Genomic DNA, 15,034 nt, shown 5'->3' on the forward strand with positions numbered 1-15,034 from the left:
TGATGTTTATCACAAAAGACAAAGTGCCTTTTCTCAACAGAAAATTGAACATACACTCTATAATCTTGAAAAAATCTTTTCCTTGAAACAACACTGTTTTATGCCAAGTATTCCTTCCAGACCTTAAGGAGAAAGAAGGCAAAATGATGGGTCATATTGCAATGAAGTATTGTAGATGTTCCAGTTCATTAGACCTATATTTATACTTCCACTATCCTTTTGTAAAAAATCATGGTTTTGTATAGCATGTAATTTTCTAGCAAGACACATTTTTGCAACTGAGCCCATCAGTCTCTGTGAAAATATATTTTAAAAAGCACATGACATATAAGTAGGCAGTGACAAGTGGAGGAAAAAAGTATGAGAAGCAGCTCTCTATGATACTAAGGTGAGACAAGAAGGAGGAGGAGGTGCTCCAGTTGACAGAGCAGAGGATCTTCTGCAGTCCCTGGAGGACATCATAGTGAAGCCAATTGTCTCCCTGCAGCCCGTGGAGAACCATGGAGAAACAGCTACCTACACTGCAGCCCATGGAGGACTCCATGCCACAGCAGCTGGATGTGCCTTGAAGGAAGCTGCAGCTTGTGGAGGGAGGACCAGAAAGCCATCCTTGACCTTTACCACATAATGGAAGAGTATGTGCAAATGTCAAAGAGCTGCTCTTATCTACTCTTTCCAGTTATTGTCATAGGTAAGTAAAAAGACAATATAGGAATTAGAAGCCTAAATGCTTTAGCTTGAGGCTCCCATTCTCCCTGCCCCCCCCCCTTCAAAATTTAGTTTTATATGATATAAAATTCAATATAAAGTTCTTAAGGCTTGGTGTTCAGGTATTATAGAAAATTGGAAGTGCAAATAACTCTTGTCATTGTACTTTTTTTTCTTTTCACAGAAGTAAAAAATAAAATTACTGTTTGCTAAGGATTTATGGAAATCAGTTGGTAGAGGTGGTGAGAATGAAGAGTATAATTAATCTGAAATGAGAATATCATTTAGGTACCTCAGTTGTGTACAAGTTCTTTGCCAGGAACTCTAGACTTTTAAACAGACTTGGGACACAATAATTATCTCTGGCAATATTTTAGTGTGTATAGTACATTCATCTTTAAATAGCTCTATCTGTTTTATAGTTATGACTTACATTTTAAACTTTATTTGAAAATAAGTATTTGTGATTCAGATCATTTACAGTTCTGAAGCATTGCAGTTGTTGACAGTTTTTGCTGTCTCCTGAGGGCAGGAAAATAGTCTTTGTAACAATACTGAAACAAACTAGTTGGAAAAAATATTTTTCTTCATTCTTTTCTGTCTATTCTAACAGGCACAGCTATGAGTCTAACCACTGCTATGAGTCTGAGCTGCCTTGCCATGGATGGCAAACTTGTAGTGGCTGGCAGTTTATTTGCACACATTCCTGATCCTGGTTGTTAACTGTTGTGCAGAAGGATCTGTAAACTATTTTCACAGAAGGACATTCTTGAATTGCTTCACTTGTTTCTGAACCAGAGAACTAAGCTAGCACTGCATTTCTGAGATCTTGCTGTGCTAGCCCCCAAACTCATTTCCTTAAAATGAATTTTACTTTAAACCAAAGCTCTTCATTACTTCATGATATAATCCTGTTGTTCTTAATGTTCAGGATATTGTTTTATAACCACAATAATATATTCCAGTAAGCAAATATAACATCTGTCTTAAGTAGTATACATCACTTTCCTTTGTTTCATGGATCATAACATATGCAAGAAATGTAATTAACAATAAATGTACAGGGTGGGGTAACTGGCCACAGGTTTAGGATTCTTTCTCCAATTAATTTTGCTTTGAAATTTAGCTCTTGTCATTTCAAGTGTGCCTTTATTAAAGCAATCAGCCTGTACCACAATGAAGAACAATAAACAGTGGCTGACCATCACATATCAGTTCTAATAAAAATACTGGTCCAAGCCCCAGAGTAGCACAGGGGACTTGTAATAAAGCCACAGTTCTGCAGGCATCTTCTCAGCCTGGAGAACAGCAGACTGGGGAGATGTTATAGCAGCCCTTCAGTATGTGAAGGCAGCCTAGTAGAAAGAGGGAGATGGGCTTTACACAAGAGCATGTAGTGATAGGAAAAGTGTTAATGGCTTTAAAACCCGAAGAGGATATGTTTAGTTTGGATATTAAAAAGAAATTCTTTACCATGAGGGTTGTGAGACACTGGAAGATGTTGTGGATGACCCATTCCTGGAAGTATTCAAGGCCAGGCTGGACAGGGCTTTTGAGCTTAACCCAGCCTAGTGGAAGTGTCCCTGCCAGTTGGCAGGGGGCTTTCATTTAGGTGAGCTTTAAGGTCCCTTCCAACCTAAACCATTCTATTATTCTATGATAATATTCATACTGTGCAGTAGCAGTAAGTAGTTTAAGATAGAAATAATAACAGACAGTATTGATTCTGAGAAATCGCAGTCCAATGAGTTTAACTGTTTCGGTTTTACATATATGGTCAAAATAGCTGTATTATTTCTAGTAACAGGCCTGGCACTTAAATATTGTACATACAAGAGTTTTATAATTTTTAAGGGTTCTGTCACTTGGGAGTTCCTTTCCTTTCCTTTCCTTTCCTTTCCTTTCCTTTCCTTTCCTTTCCTTTCCTTTCCTTTCCTTTCCTTTCCTTTCCTTTCCTTTCCTTTCCTTTCCTTTCCTTTCCTTTCCTTTCCTTTCCTTTCCTTTCCTTTCCTTTCCTTTCCTTTCCTTTCCTTTCCTTTCCTTTCCTTTCCTTTCCTTTCCTTTCCTTTCCTTTCCTTTCCTTTCCTTTCCTTTCCTTTCCTTTCCTTTCCTTTCCTTTCCTTTCCTTTCCTTTCCTTTCCTTTCCTTTCCTTTCCTTTCCTTTCCTTTCCTTTCCTTTCCTTTCCTTTCCTTTCCTTTCCTTTCCTTTCCTTTCCTTTCCTTTCCTTTCCTTTCCTTTCCTTTCCTTTCCTTTCCTTTCCTTTCCTTTCCTTTCCTTTCCTTTCCTTTCCTTTCCTTTCCTCTTTCCTTTTTCCTTTCCTTTCCTTTTTCCTTTCCTTTCCTTTTTCCTTTCCTTTCCTTTTTCCTTTCCTTTCCTTTTTCCTTTCCTTTCCTTTTTCCTTTCCTTTCCTTTTTCCTTTCCTTTCCTTTTTCCTTTCCTTTCCTTTTTCCTTTCCTTTCCTTTTTCCTTTCCTTTCCTTTTTCCTTTCCTTTCCTTTTTCCTTTCCTTTCCTTTTTCCTTTCCTTTCCTTTCCTTTTTCCTTTCCTTTCCTTTCCTTTTTCCTTTCCTTTCCTTTCCTTTTTCCTTTCCTTTCCTTTCCTTTTTCCTTTCCTTTCCTTTCCTTTTTCCTTTCCTTTCCTTTCCTTTTTCCTTTCCTTTCCTTTCCTTTTTCCTTTCCTTTCCTTTCCTTTTTCCTTTCCTTTCCTTTCCTTTTTCCTTTCCTTTCCTTTCCTTTTTCCTTTCCTTTCCTTTCCTTTTTCCTTTCCTTTCCTTTCCTTTTTCCTTTCCTTTCCTTTCCTTTTTCCTTTCCTTTCCTTTCCTTTTTCCTTTCCTTTCCTTTCCTTTTTCCTTTCCTTTCCTTTCCTTTTTCCTTTCCTTTCCTTTCCTTTTTCCTTTCCTTTCCTTTCCTTTTTCCTTTCCTTTCCTTTCCTTTTTCCTTTCCTTTCCTTTCCTTTTTCCTTTCCTTTCCTTTCCTTTTTCCTTTCCTTTCCTTTCCTTTTTCCTTTCCTTTCCTTTCCTTTTTCCTTTCCTTTCCTTTCCTTTTTCCTTTCCTTTCCTTTCCTTTTTCCTTTCCTTTCCTTTCCTTTTTCCTTTCCTTTCCTTTCCTTTTTCCTTTCCTTTCCTTTCCTTTTTCCTTTCCTTTCCTTTCCTTTTTCCTTTCCTTTCCTTTCCTTTTTCCTTTCCTTTCCTTTCCTTTTTCCTTTCCTTTCCTTTCCTTTTTCCTTTCCTTTCCTTTCCTTTTTCCTTTCCTTTCCTTTCCTTTTTCCTTTCCTTTCCTTTCCTTTTTCCTTTCCTTTCCTTTCCTTTTTCCTTTCCTTTCCTTTCCTTTTTCCTTTCCTTTCCTTTCCTTTTTCCTTTCCTTTCCTTTCCTTTTTCCTTTCCTTTCCTTTCCTTTTTCCTTTCCTTTCCTTTCCTTTTTCCTTTCCTTTCCTTTCCTTTTTCCTTTCCTTTCCTTTCCTTTTTCCTTTCCTTTCCTTTCCTTTTTCCTTTCCTTTCCTTTCCTTTTTCCTTTCCTTTCCTTTCCTTTTTCCTTTCCTTTCCTTTCCTTTTTCCTTTCCTTTCCTTTCCTTTTTCCTTTCCTTTCCTTTCCTTTCCTTTCCTTTCCTTTCCTTTTTTTCTCTTTTCTTTTCTTTCTTTCTTGAGTTGTCTTTTCTGGTCTTTTTCTTTTCTCATCTTTTCTCACCTTTTCTTGTCTTTTCTTGTCTTTTCTTTCTTCTTTGACATTAATTTGCATACCATTAAGTAGTTACAGTTAATGACTCTTCCCTAAATATCATTTTTAAGTATAAAAATGGATAAATAAAATTGTGAAGATAGAGCATTTCTCTTGAGTTGTCTTTTCTGGTCTTTTTCTTTTCTCATCTTTTCTCACCTTTTCTTGTCTTTTCTTGTCTTTTCTTTCTTCTTTGACATTAATTTGCATACCATTAAGTAGTTACAGTTAATGACTCTTCCCTAAATATCATTTTTAAGTATAAAAATGGATAAATAAAATTGTGAAGATAGAGCATTTCACAGTGATTGTAAAGTCAGAATTAGAGTTAGATATTGAAAAATCAGAAATACAAAATTAAAATTATGGAATAGATGGTTTTAAGGGATTTTATCTGTATTTCTGTGATACAGATTATGACTTCAATTTTTATGGAACATATCTTCTGAGAATACATATTAAAAGTTACTACTTTAGATAATGAAAATATTTCCAAAATAAGGAAATTAATTTATGCAGATGAAAATATAATATTCAAAATATTCAACATCCAGTACAAAGGACTACCATTATATATTAAGCTTCATGGAGATTTCTAATCTCACAGAAGCATAGGAAGGTTTTTCAGCTGATTAGAAAATCTCTAAAAACAATTTAGCTTTGAAAAAAGATAAATAAAGATCAGAAAATGGAACACATCCACACTTACTATATGTTGGTTACTAAATATTAGGTCTGTTGAGTGGATGAGTACACTTCCTGTTCACACACACATATTCCTCCCCTCTTCAAACAGTTGTGTGATTTTGGGTCTCAAAGAAGGGACTGTTTTTTCTGTTCAGTATGTTTTGGTTCTCAGAGTCAAGGGGTATTCTTCCTGGATGTGAAGTTCATAAAATTAATAAAATATTTGGTAAAAATTGTTACACCTTCATGTGAACCATTTGGGCTGCTTACATACAATTCTTTTTCTAAATATTATGGCAATTAAAGAATAATTATGTCAACAACAGATCATCTTTTGCAGAAAGACATCCATGGCATGTTATTACACACCTATGGCATGCATTTTTTATTAAAGGACTTTTTTTTCCAAGAAATCTCTCTACATTTAATTTTTCCAATTATTGAACTCTGGATTCATTAAAATATGAAAAAACTCTCATTAAAACCAACACCTTGCTTTCCAAGCATCAGCTACCACAAATACATTTGGTTTCTGTCTAGATAATACCAATCTGTATAGGTAAATTTTAGGTATAACCTTGAAAATAGATTTTCTTTTATCAGTTTATATTTTTACAAATATCATTCTTCTACAAACATTGTTAAATTTAATATAATAATAATAATTGTTTCTAGACATTTTGACAGCTAATAAGATAAGAAATCTACTATGGAAACTTGCCTAAGCTCATTTCCTTTACAAGACCCTTGTGAGATGTGGAATGTAGCCAACAACATGGTGAGAAACCCATTCCGAAATTACCAACTGAATAACTTGATTTGATGAACTTAGAAAATTCTTAAGTGTTATTAGCAAAAACACAGTTTGAGCAAACAGAGTTCAGATTAAGAAAGAACAGGTTTGTTCATTTGTTGGATTTCTGGAGGTCGATATTGGAAGCATATCGCTACAAATACAGTGAAAGAAATATATATTGATTCCTCAGCTCCATAAAAATGTCCAGTAGAGGCTTTGTTTGTAAGAGGTATGCAATAAATACACACTTAATTAAATTACAGACACATACTTTTGAATGGACAAATCATAAATTTACCCTCTTGAAAATCAATACATCAATCATTATAGAAATAATATGAGCAATAAATGAAATTGCAAGCTGGTTTTAATTAAAAGGTAATAGTGCAAATATGTCATGTATATTTTTTCAAGATCATATTGCAGTGCTTCTGCCAACTATAAATACTACCAGAAAAGCTGAAAATAAATACCTTTCATGGCACTTAGTTTAACTACAGCAGTTTTCACAGGAAGCACTTAAATAACCAGCAGTACATTAAAGTTCCTATCAGGCCTTCTGGATTAGTACTTGCAAGTTACTAAAATGTATGGACCATGGTATAATTTAAAGTAATTTGGTAAGAAAATATATGCTGAGCACATATGGTACCCTGTCCTTAATTCCTATCTTGCAAAATAAAAAAGTAGCCATTATTATAAATATGCAAATTAAAGCATATGGAACATCTATGCAAAGAATGCACTATAAATTCAGGTAGAAATTATAATCTATTGAAAAGCTGATCAGTGAAGAGAATGGAGCAGATGCTGGGCTGCATCACATCACTACAATTGTTTGTCTTCATCTGACAGAAACCTATTGAGCTGGAAGATCCATTTTAACCTTAGTTTAAGTAGTGACTAAGAGCACATACATTTAAATAACCTTCTCCAGGTCTTTTCATGTCTTCTATTTTCTTTATGAATAGGGAGAGCTTATGCTACAGATTGCAGAGGCACTAAGTAGTGACTAAAGGAACTTGCCTATCAACTGCTTAAAGGTAAGTGGTTTTCCCACCATCCTTCTTTTCTTTTCCTTTGGAAAATCTAGAAAGATTTCACTAGAAACAGTAAGGTCATCTATCACAATATCCAATACATCCAATGAATGATGTAGAATAAATATTGTTCTCCATAATGTCCTTATTTTACCCTTTCAAAAACTTGACTTTCAGTGGGAAAATTTGGTTATTTAATCTTGGATGTTTAGACTCAGTGAAAATTAAGTTCTCCACTTTTCAAAGGTAAATTGTTAGGAATTGTTGTGAGAATTGCTTCTTCAGCAATACGTTTTAAAAGTTATTGCCAAAAGGTAGTAGTGAAATTTGGAGTGTAGGAAAAATCTGAAATAAATTTAAAAAAACCTCACCTGATTTGTAGAATAATGTACAGACACATATAAATATACATAAATAAATGAGTATTTTATTCCTGTAACCAAACCATCCTGCACAATTTAAGTTGCTTAAAACCATAGAAATATTACAAGTAGTATTTTCAATTACAATAGAAGAAAGCACTGCTATTTACTTAGTACAGAAAATCATATTAGAAAAAATATTCAGGCCAAAATAGTTTCAGAAGCAATATGGTTTCAAATAGACTTGGATACTTTCTACTCCTTAAACTGCCAAGGGCTACCCTTACATTGTGGAAGATAAGTGAAAAAGTGGCAACTGAATAAAATGTTTCATTTGATTGTTTGTTTGTGAGATTGAGTTTTTATTTTTTTAATTTATTTTGTTTTGTTCTATTTTGTTCCTAACACAAAACTTGTTTATTATTTGTAATGTTAATTAATCCTATCAGGAGATATTTAGGTTTTGATTTTGGAAATATATAAAATTCACAACAGTTTTTATAGAAGTAAGTGGCTAGAACGCAACACCAAACGACTATCTGGAAACACATTTCTAATGTCATGTTTTTCAAAAACAAACTAATTCACAGAAGGCATGTTTCAACCTTGAACTACAGGTACAATTTACTAGCTGGGCATTTTTGTTTTCATAGCTCTAAATACGATTTGATTTGGTAGAAACCCTATTAAAGAGAAAGGTGTTTCAGAATCTTTGGTTTCCATAGGACACTATCATCTAGAATACTAGTGAAAAACTCACTGAAATTAAAATTCTCACCTTTTTCAGATGTGACCAAGTAATCATTGTACCCCTTTATTCCTAGATACTTGAGACTAACCATTTATTTACAGCAGAATTCCTTACATTGCTTTTTAAAGGTGGCATTTTTTTCTAAATACTTTGACTTTTCTGAAGAATAGAGGAAACCAAAGTCTATAGCAGTCAGTATCAGAGCATTACAAATTAATTCACCAGGAAAAAGAACCAGATAGCAGATGAGGAGATGTACTTATTTTTTCGAGTCTAGATTCTAATAGTGGGATAACTGCCCTTGGAGCAAGATGGCAGAAATAAACATACAAGCAGGTTGCTCTGAAAAGTCTGGATGAGAAGCTCTGGTTTGATAAAGTGCAAGTGTGTTCTGGGATTCTGGAAACAAAACAAATGGTTTTGATCAATGACGGGAGAAATAGTGGAGAAGTACAATGGGAATACTCTTATTTAGTGGGTTTGTCTTCTATAGACAACACCACAATTGTTTTATAATATTGTACAAATGACAGAGCAGTCAATTAGACCATTTCTGGAAATTTTTGCCAGTGTTCCAAACAAAAAAGCTTTTGCAAATATTAGCAAAAAACCCCACCTGTTTATCCAAAAAGCATTAAATTATAGATTGTAAAGGCAATTAAAAATGCAAAAATTGCCAATGGAAAGCTAATGGGTGGCTAAACATGTATCCACAGGGTACATGTCTCTAAAGAAATACTAAAATACATTAATTCTTTATATCATAATCTTATCCTCCTTCGTATTCTAAATGTGAATTAAAAAACATAATTAAGGACTCTATACATATATGTCAGATTCATCTTATATATAAAGCAAATATTTTTTCACTGGTTTTCTTTAAGTTCTGCTGACTGCATTACACATTAATTTACATGCTTTTTTGCTTCTTTCTGCTATCAATACTGTGCAACTCATGCCATCTACAAAGTATGATTTCTCTCACCTAAGTAAATATATTTAATCTTTAGGGTCCCTTTATATTAAATTGACAGAAAAGTAATTAATTTGTTCCACCTAACATTGATTCTTTTGGTAAAGTTCACCTTGAGAAAACTTTTTTCTGCTAGGATTCAACTCAAGGATTGAAATAATTGAGAAGACTGGTAGGCACTGGAGCATGGAGAGCCCTTCAGCCTCTGTGGATATATATTACAGAATAAAATTATCAACTCTCTAAACTCTATTGACTGTACTGAACAGAATTCTGACTATAATCTGTTTCATGTAGATATCCCCTTTAAAGATATATGGTAAGATTAATCTCACCTCCTGTTCTGTGCAGGTATTTGTATTTCTATTGACTATTTAGGAAACCTAGATGAATTTCAGATGTCTAAAGTTAGGTGAAGCCTAAAGTTAGGTGAAGCCCACTCTCAACACCTAGAAACTCCTCCCTATAAACTGCAAAACCCACAATGCTGCAGTTCTGTAAAATTTGCCAAAGCAATGACTATAGCATTAACTGAGGTTGCAAAATACCTGCACACAGACATTTTTCAAGATATTCACAAGATATTCTTTACATAGGAAGATTTGAAGACACATCTTTTATCTCTTTGCTGAATAAAACCCCCAAAATATATTACATTTTTGAATTTAGCACTATTTCTATTACAATTATTTAACTTTGCATGGCTTAATTAAAAATCATCCAATTCAGAGAAAGATTGGTAAACCCAGATAGGAAAGAAAATCAGAAACTGGTTACTCAGAGTGTGAGTAGGAAGACAGGGAAAGATTTAAAAGAGTAAGGAAACTAAACAGAAGCAGTGACAATGAGAGACATCCTGCAAGTTTCCTGCAGGGATTATGTATTATTTAATCAGTGACAAAATTATAAGAGCCTGCACATTTGATGTCTCACCACAGGAACACAATAGGCATTATGCATAGTCATAATTGCCAAAGTAACATGGCAAAGAGAAGGAAATACACAGAATAATATAACTGAGTAATAAGACTTTTTCAATAATTGGAATTCAGGTGGTGAATTATTCAAATAACAATTTTTATATTGTAAAGCAGCAGATATGGACAATCTGGTAAACTGCATATATGTATCACTTGAACTCAGAAAATGATTCACAGAAAACTACAGATTCTAGTTTTGATCAAAAGTTCCTGAATGTCAAATAAGAAAGTATAAAAATGCAAATCAGAACATTTGGGTAAGGTACCAGGATCCAGGGATCAAGAAATTTGTCAAGGCTGAAAAAGCACAGCTGAATCCTCACAAGCTCAGCCTATGCTAACAAATTAACAGTGAATCAGAGTTTTGTCTATTACTAAGGGCAACTCTGTGGAAAAACCCTGCATTCATACCATTAAACTATTAAACTCCCTTATGCTTCAGGACATCATGAATACATCCACAGTGCCTTTTGGGGGTCATCCATAGTCAGTGCTAATTCCCCAAATGTCCTAAGAAACGCTTTAGGAGACTGTAGCTGGCACAAGCTTTTCAGGGATCATTCCTACAGACTAACAGAATATGAAATACTGTCCAGGAGCATTTCCAGGAGCTTTAATATATAGATGCAACCCAAGGCTTCACTACTGATGTTGTTTACCATTCCATTTACTTTTCAACTCTTTACTTCAAGCTTAGGCAGCTTTCACAACTGTGCATTCAATAAACCTCTCTATCTGGTCATTCTGTGATTTCTCAGTCTGATGCCCTTGAATATTAAGTGTGTATCTTGCTCTCATTAATAGCTTTCCTTCTGGCATGCTGCTTCCCTGTACACTCGGGTGTACTAATTGGAAACCACTTCCTATCTGTTACACCAGTTTGTAATCCCAGGCTTACTTGTGAGGTGTGAAGACTAAGGTATGGCTCAAGAAGGCTTCATTAGAAATGCCTGATAGTCCACTATATGATTTTCATTTTAAGTTGCTTAGCAACCTTTCTCTGGTATCAATCCCTGCATACAGATTGGCAAAAGGCTCTACAAAGGAAAGGCAGATAATCAAGGAAAGGGAGAGATATATGAAAGAAAAATCTGCATTTATTAAACTTATTTTTGTGAATTAATTCATGCCTGTTCCTTTTTTCACTGATTATTAGTAGAAGAGCAAAGATGTCATTGTAATCTGTGCCCCTCTCCAGTTTAAGATGATGCCAGGAATTAATGGATTAAAAAAAAAAAACAAACAAAAAAACACAGAAAAAGAAAAAGAAAAGAAAAGGATTTGTGTCATGACAGTTGTAGACTGAAGGATCTAAATGCAAAAATCCATCCACTCTTCCCTCGAACTTCCTAGTAGGCTATTTAGATATTACTTTATGCTTTTTAGAAAGGAAATTCTTGAGAGTTAATAATGGGCTCATTTTTAATGCTTTCCAGCTTTTTTTTCACTTTGGTACAAGTTCTATAAATGAAAAGCTGTGGAGTTCTGGAAACTGGAACTGCTCTACAACACAGACTGTTATTTACCATAGGCTTGAAATTAAAGACACTTTTAACTTGTTTTAATTTTCATAATTATATCAAAGGCTGAATTTGTGGAAAATCTTGCATCATTATCATATTATGCATATATATCAGGATATAGATACTGTACTGTGACATAGAATAATATCAAAATTATCTTTTTATGGTTATGTCTACTTACATCTGGAGTCTAGCAACAGAACCAACAGAAGTAACATACCCAAAACAGTGCAAAATCAGCTGCTTCCAAATGAAGGCCAAGTGTTGTACCTCCTTTTGACTACCTTTTGATAAAGGCCATGTGTACTTCCCTTATGTATTCAGCTAGAGCCCTAAAACTTTGAAGTACAGTTTTATACAGGCATGGGAATGGATCCTTGAATGAACAGTTATAAAGCACAAAGAGTTCCCATCCAGCTTCAAGCACTTCCCTCTCAGTACGTGACTCCCATGGTTCTTATCTCAGATATCCCTTTGGTGTACTCACTAATAGTGTAAGGAAATTTAATTTGAAAATTTCTCCTCTTTTTTATATTGTACAAGATTGAATTTGGCAACTGAAGGCAGTGATCAGAAAAAGACACAATACCATTCAACTCTCAAACTCCAAAAATTTAGACTAATGGTGAGGAAAGGATTGTGAGCAGGATAAAAATTATAGAAGTATTAAATCTCTCATAAAGCCTTTTTTTTCTATTCCCTAGGTATTCCACATGTCAGAGGGATATGGACTCAATTCCTAATAGCTACTGAAAGAAAAGACATAAATTGGGATTTACCTCAGTAACATTTTGATTTCTTAGTCTTGTGTCTGAGCCTCTGACATCTACTTCCCTGTCTATTTAAATAAACATGTACCTTGTGTTACTATATATTTTGACTGGTTTTGTTGCAAGAGAAAGTGAACTCATGTAAACTTGGGCTGAAGATGAAGGACTTATGATGCTGACCACCTGAAGCAAACACTTCCTGCTTAGGGTAGATTAAATCAGTACAGGCTTCTTGAGGCTTGTGGGCAGCCATCCACAGTGATGTGCCACTGGGAGCTTGGTCCATATTACTGATTATGCATGGAACTTGAGCAGTTTAGCTGGTCACATGAATGCTGACACCACTACAGAAAAGATCAGGCATGGCTGTCAGGTCTGTGAAGAGACTGTGTTACTGTAGAAATCTGTCAGTAATGAATTCTTGCAGTAAGTATTGCATGCAGTACTTCTGACTCCTATATCCTTATCATGTACACAATGTGATGACAATGAAGGAAGAGGACACTGTGTCTGTATATCCTCCCAGGCCCACGCAGAACATCCTTTATATGTTTTCCTTTGACAATCCCATCTATTCCTGCTTAGCCCCACTCCTCGTCTGTGTCTTATATTATAAGTCTTCCACCTTACAGAGCAAAGTGGGAAAACACTACCATCCTACATTCTAGTCAGTGAGGGAGCAATCTTCAGCTGCCAGCATCTGTGTGCTCTTAGAGCAAGAAGCTAAATCATCAGCCACACTGCACTATAGATAGCAACTGTAATATTTATTGGCTGAGCATATGTGATATCTGCATGATCCACCTAATTGGTTTTTGCTGTGACAGATGGGAACCATGGTGTCCAGGTGTGCTGGGTTTTGCAAACTTTCTGCTTCTGTAAGACTAGAAGTTGTGACTCTTCTCTCAGAATTTTCTTAGAGAGATGACAGCATTTTGTCCATGAAAACTGAATCTTCTACTTTCTAGGTAGTTCATCTGGGGTTAGGGGAAAGAGGTCTTGCTAGCAGAAAAGGAAAAATAAACCTCCAAAGTTTGTGGGTTTTGCAAAGCAGGGTAATGATGGATTTGAAGAAGGCGCAAGACTGAGCAGAAATGTGGAGGGAATGAGTAGGAATAGGAGGTTTTAGTGTGATGCCCTGCAGCACTTTCCCTTCATGGTGTTGTATTGTCATCTTGATAAAGCTGAGTCACCTGAATGACTCCAGCTGAAGGCTGTCTATCCATAATATCTTCCATTGTGTAAATAGGGAAGTAGGATGTCTGCCTGTAGGCAGCCATCTCATGATTAAATGCAGTTTTGAAAACGCACTAGCCTAAATTGACATCTCTATTTTTAGGCAACTGAATCACATCCCAACAGGAACTAATGCGGAAGTACGAGTGGTCATTGTGAACCAAAGGATCTCCCTGCAATCTCTCTCAAATTTCCTACAATGAATATGAGAATACTACTTTACAGAATTACAAAAATATGGTTGATGTACCATGGAACCTTCAAGGAAAAGAATTATGGTGAAAAAATAACCCAGAAAATCATTATGAGTTTAACAATTAGCAACTGAGAGGAACTACAAAGTCTCTGAGTCCTACTTAGGTATTGCATGTAAGAAATGTTATAAGGTGATGTCAATTAATGCATTATAGATGCTGTACAGCCATCACATCTCTTATTATCACATTTTCTTTTGCTGCATTTGGCTAGAGTCTGAAACACTGACATTTAAAACTAATCTGTTGGGAGAAATGCTTCTAAGTCTAAAATTAAAATTGCGTATATATGTTTCAGGAGTTCAGTTGGGAAGTAAGATATTGTCTAGCATCTAAATATGTAATTAAACAAAGGCTCCTTAATTATACTATGCTCATTAACTCATACCTATAATAAATGCCCATCTTTAAATATTTATATGATTGAATTCATGTTGTTGAATAATGTACTTCAGATGATTTCTGTTTAAAACAAAACCATTACTGTGCATATTGCCATTGTAAATGCAGTGAGGTGGTAATAACTCAATGTATTGCAGGGCTTAGGGTTTTTTTTTAAGATGGACAACTACAAATTATATTAGTGTAATTTTATGTCAAGTTTTATATTAATGAGGATGACCAAAAATGCCCTGCAATAGGGAACCATGAGATTTATTTGAAGGGACTGTTTTCAATAGAATGTTATTTCAGCTTCTGGTTAAAGCAAGCCTTGTCCTTGCAGACCTGGAAAACTCAAGGCAGGTAGGTGTTTCTCCTGTCTTATTTTTCAGTATATCCAATATTGTTTTCAGCTACTGTGAGGAGATATATTCAGTTATGTATATATGATATAGTCAGATGATAACAGTTACGCTGTTATCATTCTGTGTCGCAGCGGGGATTACTGCAACAAGCATATTTCAAACCAGGAGTCCCGTGGAAACGAAGTATATATGGACAGATTCGTGGTAGATGTTTCAGAGATGTTTATTTCTCCAGCTGCATGGCCGGGGCTCAGCTCAGGAACTCCGCAGTCACGGGACCCCAGGGTCCTTGGCATTATCAGGGAACACAAACCAACCAGTAGGGAACAAAGGTGACCAGGGGCAGGGAAACCCCGTGTCTCCCCCCCAGGGCCCCTCTCCCAGGGCTCCATGGCAGGGGGGAAGGGACCCCAACATCTCACCCGTTTTATTTTAATAAAAGGAGAATGAAAACAACTGGATAAACATAACAAGAACAGTTTCAAGACAAAACAA

The 15,034-nt window shown here is 35.3% G+C and overlaps 1 long non-coding RNA gene across 1 annotated transcript; it reads left to right on the forward strand.

Annotated features, from left to right (window-relative positions):
* Window positions 1–381: 381 nt before the first annotated feature.
* On the forward strand, window positions 382–12,549 carry LOC108446087. The gene is made up of 3 exons (XR_001861189.1): window positions 382–691; window positions 6,876–6,947; window positions 12,238–12,549. It is a non-coding gene; the product is annotated as an uncharacterized LOC108446087 (long non-coding RNA).
* The last annotated feature ends 2,485 nt before the right edge of the window (window positions 12,550–15,034 follow it).

This window comes from Corvus brachyrhynchos, unplaced genomic scaffold (genome assembly GCF_000691975.1).
Source record: "Corvus brachyrhynchos isolate BGI_N302 unplaced genomic scaffold, ASM69197v1 scaffold71, whole genome shotgun sequence".
NCBI lineage: Eukaryota > Metazoa > Chordata > Aves > Passeriformes > Corvidae > Corvus > Corvus brachyrhynchos.